The sequence below is a fragment of the Pseudophryne corroboree genome, chromosome 8, assembly GCF_028390025.1.
Source record: "Pseudophryne corroboree isolate aPseCor3 chromosome 8, aPseCor3.hap2, whole genome shotgun sequence".
Classification (NCBI taxonomy): domain Eukaryota; kingdom Metazoa; phylum Chordata; class Amphibia; order Anura; family Myobatrachidae; genus Pseudophryne; species Pseudophryne corroboree.
In genome coordinates, this window is record NC_086451.1 from 166,777,611 (window position 1) to 166,789,987 (window position 12,377).

At 47.5% G+C, this 12,377-nt stretch overlaps 12 non-coding genes and 3 pseudogenes across 12 annotated transcripts; 2 read left to right on the forward strand and 13 right to left on the reverse strand.

The window, feature by feature from the left end:
• Positions 1-2,576: 2,576 nt before the first annotated feature.
• LOC134951678 (U1 spliceosomal RNA) lies at positions 2,577-2,740 on the forward strand. Its single transcript, XR_010184374.1, has one exon. It is a non-coding gene; the product is annotated as a U1 spliceosomal RNA (small nuclear RNA).
• A 152-nt stretch (positions 2,741-2,892) lies between these two features.
• Positions 2,893-3,055, forward strand: LOC134952014 (U1 spliceosomal RNA). Its single transcript, XR_010184639.1, has one exon. It is a non-coding gene; the product is annotated as a U1 spliceosomal RNA (small nuclear RNA).
• A 2,025-nt stretch (positions 3,056-5,080) lies between these two features.
• On the reverse strand, positions 5,081-5,244 carry LOC134951053 (U1 spliceosomal RNA). Its single transcript, XR_010183864.1, has one exon. It is a non-coding gene; the product is annotated as a U1 spliceosomal RNA (small nuclear RNA).
• A 682-nt stretch (positions 5,245-5,926) lies between these two features.
• LOC134952693 (U1 spliceosomal RNA) lies at positions 5,927-6,077 on the reverse strand (annotated as a pseudogene).
• Positions 6,078-6,229: 152 nt separating this feature from the next.
• Positions 6,230-6,393, reverse strand: LOC134951821 (U1 spliceosomal RNA). Its single transcript, XR_010184490.1, has one exon. It is a non-coding gene; the product is annotated as a U1 spliceosomal RNA (small nuclear RNA).
• A 695-nt stretch (positions 6,394-7,088) lies between these two features.
• Positions 7,089-7,229, reverse strand: LOC134953670 (U1 spliceosomal RNA; annotated as a pseudogene).
• Positions 7,230-7,374: 145 nt separating this feature from the next.
• LOC134953514 (U1 spliceosomal RNA) lies at positions 7,375-7,529 on the reverse strand (annotated as a pseudogene).
• Positions 7,530-8,200: 671 nt separating this feature from the next.
• On the reverse strand, positions 8,201-8,363 carry LOC134953012 (U1 spliceosomal RNA). The gene has a single exon (XR_010185361.1). It is a non-coding gene; the product is annotated as a U1 spliceosomal RNA (small nuclear RNA).
• A 152-nt stretch (positions 8,364-8,515) lies between these two features.
• On the reverse strand, positions 8,516-8,679 carry LOC134951604 (U1 spliceosomal RNA). The gene has a single exon (XR_010184313.1). It is a non-coding gene; the product is annotated as a U1 spliceosomal RNA (small nuclear RNA).
• Positions 8,680-9,350: 671 nt separating this feature from the next.
• On the reverse strand, positions 9,351-9,513 carry LOC134952528 (U1 spliceosomal RNA). The gene has a single exon (XR_010185032.1). It is a non-coding gene; the product is annotated as a U1 spliceosomal RNA (small nuclear RNA).
• Positions 9,514-9,665: 152 nt separating this feature from the next.
• LOC134951525 (U1 spliceosomal RNA) lies at positions 9,666-9,829 on the reverse strand. Its single transcript, XR_010184249.1, has one exon. It is a non-coding gene; the product is annotated as a U1 spliceosomal RNA (small nuclear RNA).
• Positions 9,830-10,500: 671 nt separating this feature from the next.
• LOC134952154 (U1 spliceosomal RNA) lies at positions 10,501-10,663 on the reverse strand. The gene has a single exon (XR_010184738.1). It is a non-coding gene; the product is annotated as a U1 spliceosomal RNA (small nuclear RNA).
• Positions 10,664-10,815: 152 nt separating this feature from the next.
• LOC134951924 (U1 spliceosomal RNA) lies at positions 10,816-10,979 on the reverse strand. Its single transcript, XR_010184570.1, has one exon. It is a non-coding gene; the product is annotated as a U1 spliceosomal RNA (small nuclear RNA).
• A 673-nt stretch (positions 10,980-11,652) lies between these two features.
• LOC134952387 (U1 spliceosomal RNA) lies at positions 11,653-11,815 on the reverse strand. Its single transcript, XR_010184923.1, has one exon. It is a non-coding gene; the product is annotated as a U1 spliceosomal RNA (small nuclear RNA).
• A 152-nt stretch (positions 11,816-11,967) lies between these two features.
• On the reverse strand, positions 11,968-12,131 carry LOC134950508 (U1 spliceosomal RNA). The gene has a single exon (XR_010183415.1). It is a non-coding gene; the product is annotated as a U1 spliceosomal RNA (small nuclear RNA).
• Positions 12,132-12,377: the final 246 nt, after the last annotated feature.

The window sequence follows — 12,377 nt, forward strand, 5'->3', positions numbered from 1 at the left end:
TTTAAATGCAACAATTGATAAAGACACCTGATAACTGCTCTGTGGAGTCTTATTTTGTGTCTACTTCTTATCTACATTTAATTCTCTACCTCTAATCAAGGCATTTTTAAATGCTGGGGGCTGCCAGGACGTGAGGCCTACCTAGACTTTAGATCTGAATTTGAATGTACTTGTGAACTAACTTAATTTCCTACTTCTAAATTCATTCCTAAATTCACTACTTACATGAATCCTGTAGTTGGGCATTTTGGGACTTCGATTGTGGGCATTGTTTTGTGTCCAGACCAGCAGCAGGTGGTGTGCATTTGCTGGAAAGGAATCGAAGACCTCCGATATGCTGCATCTCCTGATGTGTGTCTCCCTCAAGTGTCTGTCAGCAAATGCCTGCTAGACACCCCATTCCAAGCTGATTGTGACATCACGGTACATGCATCATAGAACAGGCATGCTAGAACATGGGTCTTCAACCTGCGACCCTCCAGCTGCTGTGGAACTACATATACCAGCATGCCCTGCCTCAGTTTTAGCATACCTTAATAGCAAAACTGTGGCAGGGCATGCTGGGATGTGTAGTTTCACAGCAGCTGGAGGGCCACAGGATGAAGACCCATGTGCTAGAGCCAAGCCGCAGGTACATTGAATGCTAGCAAGCTGAATGTTTAAATCCTTTTTGTTCCGCAGCATTCCAATGCGGAAGATTCCATGGAACCAGAGATTATTCCATTGAGAAGGACATGCTGCCTGGATGACTGCACTGTGCAAATTAAGTCACGGAGCCAGTTGGCTTGTGGGTGGCTCTGGTGACTGGGTGGTTGGGTGGGCGGTGTGTCGGAGGTGGAGCACATGCAAATGAATGTGTATCATCCAGCTAGTGAGAGTGAAAACTCATGCAGGAGTGTGCCTGCTTGTCAGTGGGTTATGCACCTTGCCAGACGTCAAATCTACATGGAGCAGCTTGAGGGGACAAGAGCAGGTTTGCAAAATATAGATAGAAGAGCATATATGCTGGCGCATTCTCCATGATTGTGTCAGCTTATGTTTTGGTGCACTGCACTTTCCTCCACTAAGTTTTAGCTATTTTGGTTAAACGCAAGTGTAGTTGCTTCTCGCCCTTTTGGCTGTGATCTTGTATCGTGGTTAAAGAGTCTGCTGAAGGGATTGTTTTCTTCATTGGCGAAAGACCAAAGATATTCCAGGATGGAAGGCTTGGGAACACTATCCGTTTTTCAGTTGTGGAAGAGTTGAAAGACCGGATTGAATTACATTCTATAGTAAAGGATATCTTTGTATTTATTAATCCTCCCTTTATATGTGTCTGTCTTTCAATAAAGCTTCGGGCTTGTGATTCCCTCACCCTCTTACACTCCACACCCATAGCCTTATTAACTGTTGTATTATTGTATTGTTTAAATGTATAGTGCAGTTCATGATTTATAGTGTAGGCTGGCCTGTGCTGTAGTTCTTGAACTGTACTATACCGACAGCATTTGTATTGTGTTTTGGCTGTGCTGCAACACGGTACTTATGTGTGTAATGTTTATGTATGTTTTTTTGCTTCTTTATGTCAATAAAGACTGCTTTTTCAATCCAATATCTGAAAACAATCAATGTTTATCTTTGATGGCAATAGAAGTGGTATGATATTTGCTGCTTTTGAAAGGCAATATCTGATATGTCCCCTATCTGGGAACCATATATTAAATGGCTTTTCTGAAAAGGGAGATGGGAGAAGAGCTTTCAGTACTTGTAGGACCAATGCTCATTTCCTATTCTAGCCTCCAAAAACAGATTCAGTTGCATTTTCCAGCGTGTTTTGGATGCGCCTTTGCAAATGTCTTACATCGACAAACTTATTTAGTACTATTTTGCAAATAGGGTTACATTGTTGCAACATTGTGTTCCCTAATTGCTTGATTTTTTAAATGCAACAATTGATAAAGACACCTGATAACTGCTCTGTGGAGTCTTATTTTGCGTCTACTTCTTATCTCCACTATTCTGACTTCTCCTGTCTGCTTACTTTGTGCCTTCCAACGCACAATGCGAACTACAGGTATTGCTGCAGGGCCCACACCCTTTTAGTTGCCTTACAGAGCAGATCTGGAGCTATTACAGTGCCCAGCTGCTGCAAGTAATCAGCTTGAATGCTTCAGGGGCTGGGGCATAGCCAACATGAGCCCCACACCGAAGTAGGGTGGAGGTGTTTAATGCGAACTAGGGGTCATCCAAGCGCCGCAAAAGGCCGCCATGCCCTGAACGCCCCTTTTCTCTTTTCATATGCAGACGAGGGTTGAAGCCAACTTTGACCCACTGCTTGGATGACATCACCATATGCAAATCCATCTGCTGCAGGCCTTCCCCCAGGAATGCTTGCACTAGTTGTTGCATTTTGTTTGTTGTTTGGGGGTGCTTCAGTATTAGGTAGCCTTCTGCCCTCCCATGTTCATCTGAAAATATGTGTTCTCCCTGCAGTTGTTGTCCCCAGATGAGAGTTCCCTTGTGCTGCCTCAGTTGAATCTCCTTTACTTGACAGAGATGTGCCTGAGCAGCGGCCCTCCCCAGCCCTATCCCAAATCATACTTATTTTGCATAGGAGATATCATGGTCATGAAGATTGTTCTCCCAGGGTGAGGTTCATTCATTGCATTCTGGGTATGCTCACCCCTGTTATTTCCCCAAATGTGGGAAACTTGACAGCATTATTTGTGGTAGTGGGGGACTGTGTTTGTGCTTTCCTCTGGTCAGCTCTGGTAAAAGTCAGATTTCTTTGTCTCAGATCTTCCTCTAGCCTTGTTCTTCTTTCGAGAGTTTCCTTGTGCTGCCTCAGTTGGATCTCCTTCACTTGACAGGGGGGTGCCCGAGCAACGACCCTCCCCAGCTCTAGCCCAACTCCTACTTACCTGCCAGGTGAGATACTATGATCATGAAGGTGCTTCTCCCAGGGCAAGGCTCACCCATTGCACTCTGGGTGTGCTGCTCCTGCGATTTCCCCAAATGTGGGAAACTTGACTGCATAATTTGTGTTTCCCCTGGTCGGCTCTCGTATAATTCAGATCTCTTTGTCTCAGGTCTCTCTCCAGCCTAGTTTGCTGTCTGTTTCCACTTCTCTTTTCTTGAGCCGCTCCCTTCTATGCCCTTGCGCACTATCCCAGGATAATTATTGTAGCTGGTCTGCGGGTAACAGCTCTCAGATCCACTTCTAGAAAAAATGCAACAATGTAATTTGAGTGACAAACTGCAGAGATGAACGCTTTCTGTGACTGCTGCACAGGGATCACACAAACTCTATTCATAGGGCTGACTTCACTTAGGGGAGATGTTCTCGCCCCGCAAAGAAGTGCGAGTATATACCGCACTTACGGTACCATTGGATTTACAGATATTTTTTTGCAATACACTATGGGGGTCATTCTGAGTTGATTGCTCGCTATTTAAAACGGTGGAGTTAACATATCTCACGTGGAAGGTGGTCATGTTATTAGCCTTGGCTTCGGCTAGGCGAGTGTCGGAATTAGCGGCTTTGTCACATAAAAGCCCATATTTGGTGTTCCATGTGGATAGAGCGGAATTGCGGACCCATCCTCAATTCCTACCAAAAGTGGTCTCATCTTTTCATATGAACCAACCTATTGTGGTGCCTTTGGCTACGCGTGACTTGGAGGATTCCGAGTTACTTGATGTGGTCAGGGCTTTGAAAATTTACGTGGCCAGGACGGCTAGAGTCAGGAAAACTGAAGCGCTGTTTGTCCTGTATGCAACCAACAAGATTGGTGCCCCTGCTTCAAAGCAGGCTATTGCTCGCTGGATTTGTAACACGATTCAGCAAGCGCATTCTATGGCTGGATTGCAGTTACCGAAATCGGTCTAGGCCCATTCCACGAGGAAAGTGGGCTCTTCTTGGGCGGCTGCCCGAGGGGTCTCGGCACTACACCTTTTCAAAATACTATAAGTTTGATACCCTGGCTGAGGAGGAACTCATGTTTGCTCAATCGGTGCTGCAGAGTCATCCGCACTCTCCCGCCCGTTTTGGAGCTTTGGTATAATCCCCATGGTCCTTACGGAGTCCCCAGCATCCTCTAGGACGTTAGAGAAAATAAGATTTTAAACCTACCGGTAAATCTTTTTCTCGTAGTCCGTAGAGGATGCTGGGCGCCCGTCCCAAGTGCGGACTACTTCTGCAATACTTGTATATAGTTATTGCTTCAATAAGGGTTATGTTATAGTTGCATCGGTCCTGCACTGATGCTACAGTATGTTGTTTTTTCGTACTCATAACTGGGTAGTTTATCACAAGTTATACGGTGTGATTGGTGTGGCTGGTATGAATCTTGCCCTGGATTAACAAAATCATTTCCTCATACTGTCAGTCTCCTCTGGGCACAGTTTCTCTAACTGTGGCATAGAGGCGCATAGAGGGAGGAGCCAGTGCACACCCAGAACTAAAGTCTTTCTTAAAGTGCCCATGTCTCCTGCGGAGCCCGTCTATCCCCATGGTCCTTTCGGAGTCCCCAACACCCTGTACGGACTACGAGAAAAAGATTTACCGGTAGGTTTAAAATCTTATTTTCTACTTTATTCTTTTCTATCCTAGTTTATTACGACCAACTCTCATCCAAGGAGTTTGATATTCTACTACCTGCATGCAATTTAAATTGCTTAAATTGTTTATATGGTTGATTTGTCCTTCACAACCCATAATCTGCAACTTGGATGTACTTGTGTCATTGAAAATCTTATAATAAAAATGTTTACATATTGAAAAAAAAAGTTATAAGACATATGCATTCAATATTTGAAGAAACAAAATAAAATAAAGCTATGTATTGGGTTTCACTAACAAGCACATTGGAAGACTTGACTACTGTTAAAAGACATGCATTACATGGTATAGAGCCAAAAACCACAATGTAGTAAAATAAAAACAAACTTACATGTGCTAGAGCTGGGGAGGGTCGCTGCTCGGGCAGCCCCCTGTCAAGTGAAGGAGATCCAACTGAGGCAGCACAAGTGAACTCTCGAAAGAAGAACAAGGCTAGAGGAAAATCTGAGACAAAGAAATCTGACTTTTACCAGAGCTGTCCAGAGGAAAGCACAAACACAGCCCCCCACTACCACAAATAATGCAGTCGAGTTTCCCACATTTGTGGAAATCACAGGGGTCAGCATACCCAGAATGCAATGAATGAACCTCACCCTGGGAGAACAATCTTCATGACCATGGTACCTCCTATGCAAAATAAGTATGATTTGGGATAGGGCTGGGGAGGGCCGCTGCTCAGGCACATCTCTGTCAAGTAAAGGAGATTCAACTGAGGCAGCACAAGGGAACTCTTATCTGGGGACAACAACTGCAGGGAGAACACATATTTTCAGATGAACATGGGAGGGCAGAAGGCTACCTAATACTGAAGCACCCCCAAACAACAAACAAAATGCAACAACTAGTGCAAGCATTCCTGGGGGAAGGCCTGCAGCAGATGGATTTGCATATGGTGATGTCATCCAAGCAGTGGGTCAAAGTTGGCTTCAACCCTCGTCTGCATATGAAAAGAGAAAAGGGGCGTGCAGGGCATGGCAGCCTTTTGCGGCGCTTGGATGACCCCTAGCTCGCATTAAACACCTCCACCCTCCTTCGGTGTGGGGCTCATGTTGGCTATGCCCCAGCCCCTGAAGCATTCAAGCTGATTTCTTGCAGCAGCTGGGCACTGTAACAGCTCCAGAGCTGCTCTGTAAGGCAAATAAAAGGGTGTGGGACCTGCAGCACTACCTGTAGTTCGCATTGTGCGTTGGAAGGCAAAAAGTAAGCAGACGGGAGAAGTCAGGATAGTGCGCAAGGGCATAGAAGGGAGGGGCTCAAGAAAAGAGAAGTGGAAACAGACAGCAAACTAGGCTGGAGAGAGACCTGAGACAAAGAGATCTGAATTATACGGGAGCCGACCAGGGGAACACAAATTATGCAGTAAAGTTTCCCACATTTGGGGAAATCGCAGGAGCAGCACACCCAGAGTGCAATGGGTGAGCCTTGCCCTGGGAGAAGCACCTTCATGATCATAGTATCTCACCTGGCAGGTAAGTAGGAGTTGGGCTAGAGCTGGGGAGGGTCGCTGCTCGGGCACCCCCTTCTCAAGTGAAGGAGATCCAACTGAGGCAGCACAAGGAAACTCTCGAAAGAAGAACAAGGCTAGAGGAAGATCTGAGACAAAGAAATCTGACTTTTACCAGAGCTGACCAGAGGAAAGCACAAACACAGTCACTCACTACCACAAATAATGCAGTCAAGTTTCCCACATTTGGGGAAATCACAGGGGTCAGCATACCCAGAATGCAATGAATGAACCTCACCCTGGGAGAACAATCTTCATGACCATGGTATCTGCTATGCAAAATAAGTATGATTTGGGATAGGGCTGGGGAGGGCCGCTGCTCAGGCACATCTCTGTCAAGTAAAGGAGATTCAACTGAGGCAGCACAAGGGAACTCTCATCTGGGGACAACAACTGCAGGGAGAACACATATTTTCAGATGAACATGGGAGGGCAGAAGGCTGCCTAATACTGAAGCACCCCCAAACAACAAACCAAATGCAACAACTAGTACAAGCATTCCTGGGGGAAGGTCTGCAGAAGACGGATTTGCATACGGTGATGTCATCCAAGCAGTGGGCCAAAGTTGGCTGGAACCCTCATCTGCATATGAAAAGAGAAAAGGGGTATGCAGGGCATGGCGGACTTTTGCGGCGCTTGGATGACCCCTAGTTCGCATTAAATACCCCCACCCTCCTTATGTGTGGGGCTCATGTTGGCCATGCCCCAGCCCCTGAAGCATTCAAGCTGATTTCTTGCAGCAGCTGGGCACTGTAACAGCTCCAGAGCTGCTCTGTAAGGCAAGTAAAAGGGTGTAGGCCCTGCAGCACTACCTGTAGTTTGCATTGTGCATTGTAAGGCACAAAGTAAGCAGACGGGAGGAGAAGTCAGAATAGTGCACAAGGGTATAGAAGGGAGGGGCTCAAGAAAAAATAAGTGGAAACAGACAGTAAACTAGGCTGGAGAGAGACCTGAGACAAAGAGATCTGAATTATATGAGAGCCGACCAGGGGAAACACAAATTACGCAGTCAAGTTTCCCACATTTGGAGAAATCACAGGGGCTGCACACCCAGAGTGCAATGGGTGATCCTTGCCCAGGGAGAAGCAACTTCATGACATAGTATCTCACCTGGCAGGTAAGTAGGAGTTGGGCTAGAGCTGGGGAGGGTCGCTGCTCGGGCACCCCCCTGTCAAGTGAAGGAGATCCACCTGAGGCAGCACAAGGGAACTCTCGAAAAAAGAACAAGGCTAGAGGAAAATCTGAGACAAAGAAATCTGACTTTTACCAGAGCTGACCAGAGGAAAGCACTACCACAAATAATGCAGTCGAGTTTCCCACATTTAGGGAAATCACAGGGGTCAGCATACCCAGAATGCAATGAATGAACCTCATCCTGAGAGAACAATCTTCATGACCATGGTATCGCCTGTGCACAATAAGTATGATTTGGGATAGGGCTGGGGAGGGCCGCTGCTCAGGCACATCTCTGTCAAGTAAAGGAGATTCAACTGAGGCAGCACAAGGGAACTCTCATCTGGGGACAACAACTGCAGGGAGAACACATATTTTCAGATGAACATGGGAGGGCAGAAGGCTGCTTAATACTGAAGCACCCCCAAACAACAAACCAAATGCAACAACTAGTGCAAGCATTCCTGGGGGAAGGCCTGCAGCAGATGGATTTGCATATGGTGATGTCATCCAAGCAGTGGGTCAAAGTTGGCTTCAACCCTCGTCTGCATATGAAAAGATAAAATTGGCATGCAGGGCATGGCGGCCTTTTGCGGTGCTTGGATGACCCCTAGTTTGCATTAAACACCTCCACCCTCCTTCGGTGTGGGGCTCATGATGGCTATGCCCCAGCCCCTGAAGCATTCAAGCTGATTTCTTGCAGCAGCTGGGCACTGTAACAGCTCCAGAGCTGCTCTGTAAGGCAAGTAAAAGGGTGTGGGCCCTGCAGCACTACCTGTAGTTTGCATTGTGCGTTGGAAGGCACAAAGTAAGCAGACGGGAGAAGTCAGGATAGTGCGCAAGGGCATAGAAGGGAGCAACTCAAGAAAAGAGAAGTGGAAACAGACTGCAAATTAGGCTGGAGAGAGACCTGAGACAAAGAGATCTGAATTATACGAGAGCCGACCAGGTGAAACACAAATTATGCAGTCAAGTGTCCAACATTTGGGGAAACCGCAGGAGTAGCACACCCAGAGTGCAATGGGTGAGCCTTGCCCTGGGAGAAGCACCTTCATGATCATAGTATCTCACCTGGCAGGTAAGTAGGAGCTGGGCTAGAGCTGGGGAGGATCGCTGCTCGGGCACCCCCCTGTCAAGTGAAGGAGATCCAACTGAGGCAGCACAAGGGAACTCTCGAAAGAAGAACAAGGCTAGAGGAAGATCTGAGACAAAGAAATCTGACTTTTACCAGAGCTGACCAAAGGAAAGCACAAACACAGTCCCTCACTACCACAAATAATGCAGTCCAGTTTCCCACATTTGGGGAAATCACAAGGGTTAGCATACCCAGAATGCAATGAATGAACCTCACCCTGGGAGAACAATCTTCATGACCATGGTATCTCCTATGCAAAATAAGTATGATTTGGGATAGAGCTGGGGAGGGCCGCTGCTCAGGCACATCTCTGTCAAGTAAAGGAGATTCAACTGAGGCAGCACAAGGGAACTCTCATCTGGGGACAACAACTGCAGGGAGAACACATATTTTCAGATGAACATGGGAGGGCAGAAGGCTACCTAATACTGAAGCACCCCCAAACAACAAACCAAATGCAACAACTAGTGCAAGCATTCCTGGGGGAAGGCCTGCAGCAGATGGATTTGCATATGGTGATGTCATCCAAGCAGTGGGTCAAAGTTGGCTTCAACACTCATCTGCATATGAATAGAGAAGAGGGGCGTGCAGGGCATGGCGGCCTTTTGCGGCGCTTGGATGACCCCTAATTCGCATTAAACATCTCCACCCTCCTTCGGTGTGGGGCTCATGTTGGCTATGCCCCAGCCCCTGAAGCATTCAAGCTGATTTCTTGCAGCAGCTGGGCACTGTAACAGCTCCAGAGCTGCTCTGTAAAGCATGTAAAAGGGTGTGGGCCCTGCAGCACTACCTGTAGTTTGCATTGTGCGTTGGAAGGCACAAAGTAAGCAGACAGGAGAGGTCAGAATAGTGCGCAAGGGCATAGAAGGGAGCGGCTCAAGAAAAGATAAGTGGAAACAGACAGCAAACTAGGCTGGAGAGAGACCTGAGACAAAGAGATCTGAATTATACGAGAGCCGACCAGGGGAAACACAAATTATGCAGTCAAGTTTCCCACATTTGGGGAAATCACAGGGGCAGCACACCCAGAGTGCAATGGGTGAGCCTTGCCCTGGGAGAAGCACCTACATGATCATAGTATCTCACCTGGCAGGTAAGTAGGAGTTGGGCTAGAGCTGGGGAGGGTCGCAGCTCAGGCACCCCCCTGTCAAGTGAAGGAGATCCAACTGAGGCAGCACAAGGGAACTCTCGAAAGAAGAACAAGGCTAGAGGAAGATCTGAGACAAAGAAATCTGACTTTTACCAGAGCTGACCAGAGGAAAGCACAAACACAGTCCCCCACTACCACAAATAATGCAGTCAAGTTTCCCACATTTGGGGAAATCACAGGGGTCAGCATACCCAGAATGCAATGAATGATCCTCAACCTGGGAGAACAATCTTCATGACCATGGTATCTCCTATGCAAAATAAGTATGATTTGGGATAGAGCTGGGGAGGGCCGCTGCTCAGGCACATCTCTGTCAAGTAAAGGAGATTCAACTGAGGCAGCACAAGGGAACTCTCATCTGGGGACAACAACTGCAGGGAGAACACATATTTTCAGATGAACATGGGAGGGCAGAAGGCTGCCTAATACTGAAGCACCCCCAAACAACAAACCAAATGCAACAACTAGTGCAAGCATTCCTGGGGGAAGGCCTGCAGCAGATGGATTTGCATATGGTGATGTCATCCAAGCAGTGGGTCAAAGTTGGCTTCAACCCTCGTCTGCATATGAAAAGAAAAAAGGGATGTGCAGGGCATGGCGGCCTTTTGCGGCGCTTGGATGACCCCTAATTCACATTAAACACCTCCACCCTCCTTCGGGGTGGGGCTCATGTTGGCTATGCCCCAGCCCCTGAAGCATTCAAGCTGATTTCTTGCAGCAGCTGGGCACTGTAACAGCTCCAGAGCTGCTCTGTAAAGCATGTAAAAGGGCGTGGGCCCTGCAGCACTACCTGTAGTTTGCATTGTGCGTTGGAAGGCACAAAGTAAGCAGACGGGAGAAGTCAGGATAGTGCGCAAGGGCATAGAAGGGAGCGGCTCAAGAAAATAGAAGTGGAAACAGACAGCAAACTAGGCTGGAGAGAGACCTGAGACAAAGAGATCTGAATTATACGAGAGCCGACCAGGGGAAACACAAATTATGCAGTCAAGTTTCCCACATTTGGGGAAATCGCAAGAGCAGCACACCCAGAGTGCAATGGGTGAGCCTTGCCCAGGGAGAAGCACCTTCATGATCATAGTATCTCACCTGGCAGGTAAGTAGGAGTTGGGCTAGAGCTGGGTAGGGTTGCTGCTCGGGCACTTCCCTGTCAAGTGAAGGAGATCCAACTGAGTCAGCACAAGGGAACTCTCGAAAGAAGAACAAGGCTAGAGGAAGATCTGAGACAAATAAATCTGACTTTTACCAGAGCTGACCAGAGGAAAGCACAAACACAGTCCCCCACTACCACAAATAATGAAGTCGAGTTTCCCACATTTGGGGAAATCACAGGGGTCAGCATACCCAGAATGCAATGAATGAACCTCACCCTGGGATAACAGTTTTCATTACCATGATATCTCCTATGCAAAATAAGTATGATTTGGGATAGGGCTGGGGAGGGCCGCTGCTCAGGCACATCTCTGTCAAGTTAAGGAGATTCAACTGAGGCAGCACAAGGGAACTCTCATCTGGGGACAACAACTGCAGGGAGAACACATATTTTCAGATGAACATGGGAGGGCAGAAGGCTGCCTAATACTGAAGCACCCCCAAACAACAAACCAAATGCAACAACTAGTACAAGCATTCCTGGGGGAAGGTCTGCAGAAGACGGATTTGCATACAGTGATGTCATCCAAGCAGTGGGCCAAAGTTGGCTGGAACCCTCATCTGCATATGAAAAGAGAAAAGGGGTATGCAGGGAATGGCGGCCTTTTGCGGCGCTTGGATGACCCTTAGTTCGCATTAAACACCCCACCCTCCTTCGGTGTGGGGCTCATGTTGGCAATGCCCCAGCCCCTGAAGCATTCAAGCTGATTTCTTGCAGCAGCTTGGCACTGTAACAGCTCCAGAGCTGCTCTGTAATGCAAGTAAAAGTTTGTGGGCCCTGCAGCACTACCTGTAGTTTGCATTGTGCATTGGAAGGCACAAAGTAAGCAGACAGGAGGAGAAATCAGGATAGTGCACAAGGGTATAGAAGGGAGGGGCTCAAAAAAAAAGAAGTGGAAATAGACTGCAAACTAGGCTGGAGAGAGACCTGAGACAAAGAGATCTGAATTATATGAAAGCCGACCAGTGGAAACACAAATTATGCAGTCAAGTTTCCCACATTTGAGGAAATCACAGGGGCAGCACACCCAGAGTGCAATGGGTGAGCCTTACCCTGAGAGAAGCACCTTCATGATCATAGTATCTCACCTGGCAGGTAAGTAGGAGTTGGGCTAGAGCTGGGGAGGGTCGCTGCTTGGGCACCCCCCTGTCAAGTGAAGGAGATCCAACTGAGGCAGCTCAAGGGAACTCTCGAAAGAAGAACAAGGCTAGAGGAAGATCTGAGACAAAGAAATCTGACTTTTACCAGAGCTGACCAGAGGAAAGCACAAACACAGTCCCCCACTACCACAAATAATGCAGTCAAGTTTCCCACATTTGGGGAAATCACAGGGGTCAGCATACCCAGAATGCAATGAATGAACCTCACCCTGGGAGAACAATCTTCATGACCATGGTATCTCCTATGCAAAATAAGTATGATTTGGGATAGGGCTGGGGAGGGCCGCTGCTCAGGCACATCTCTGTCAAGTTAAGAAGATTCAACTGAGGCAGCACAAGGGAACTCTCATCTGGGGACAACAACTGCAGGGAGAACACATATTTTCAGATGAACATGGGAGGGCAGAAGGCTGCCTAATACTGAAGCACCCCCAAACAACAAACCAAATGCAACAACTAGTGCAAGCATTCCTGGGGGAAGGCCTGCAGCAGATGGATTTGCATA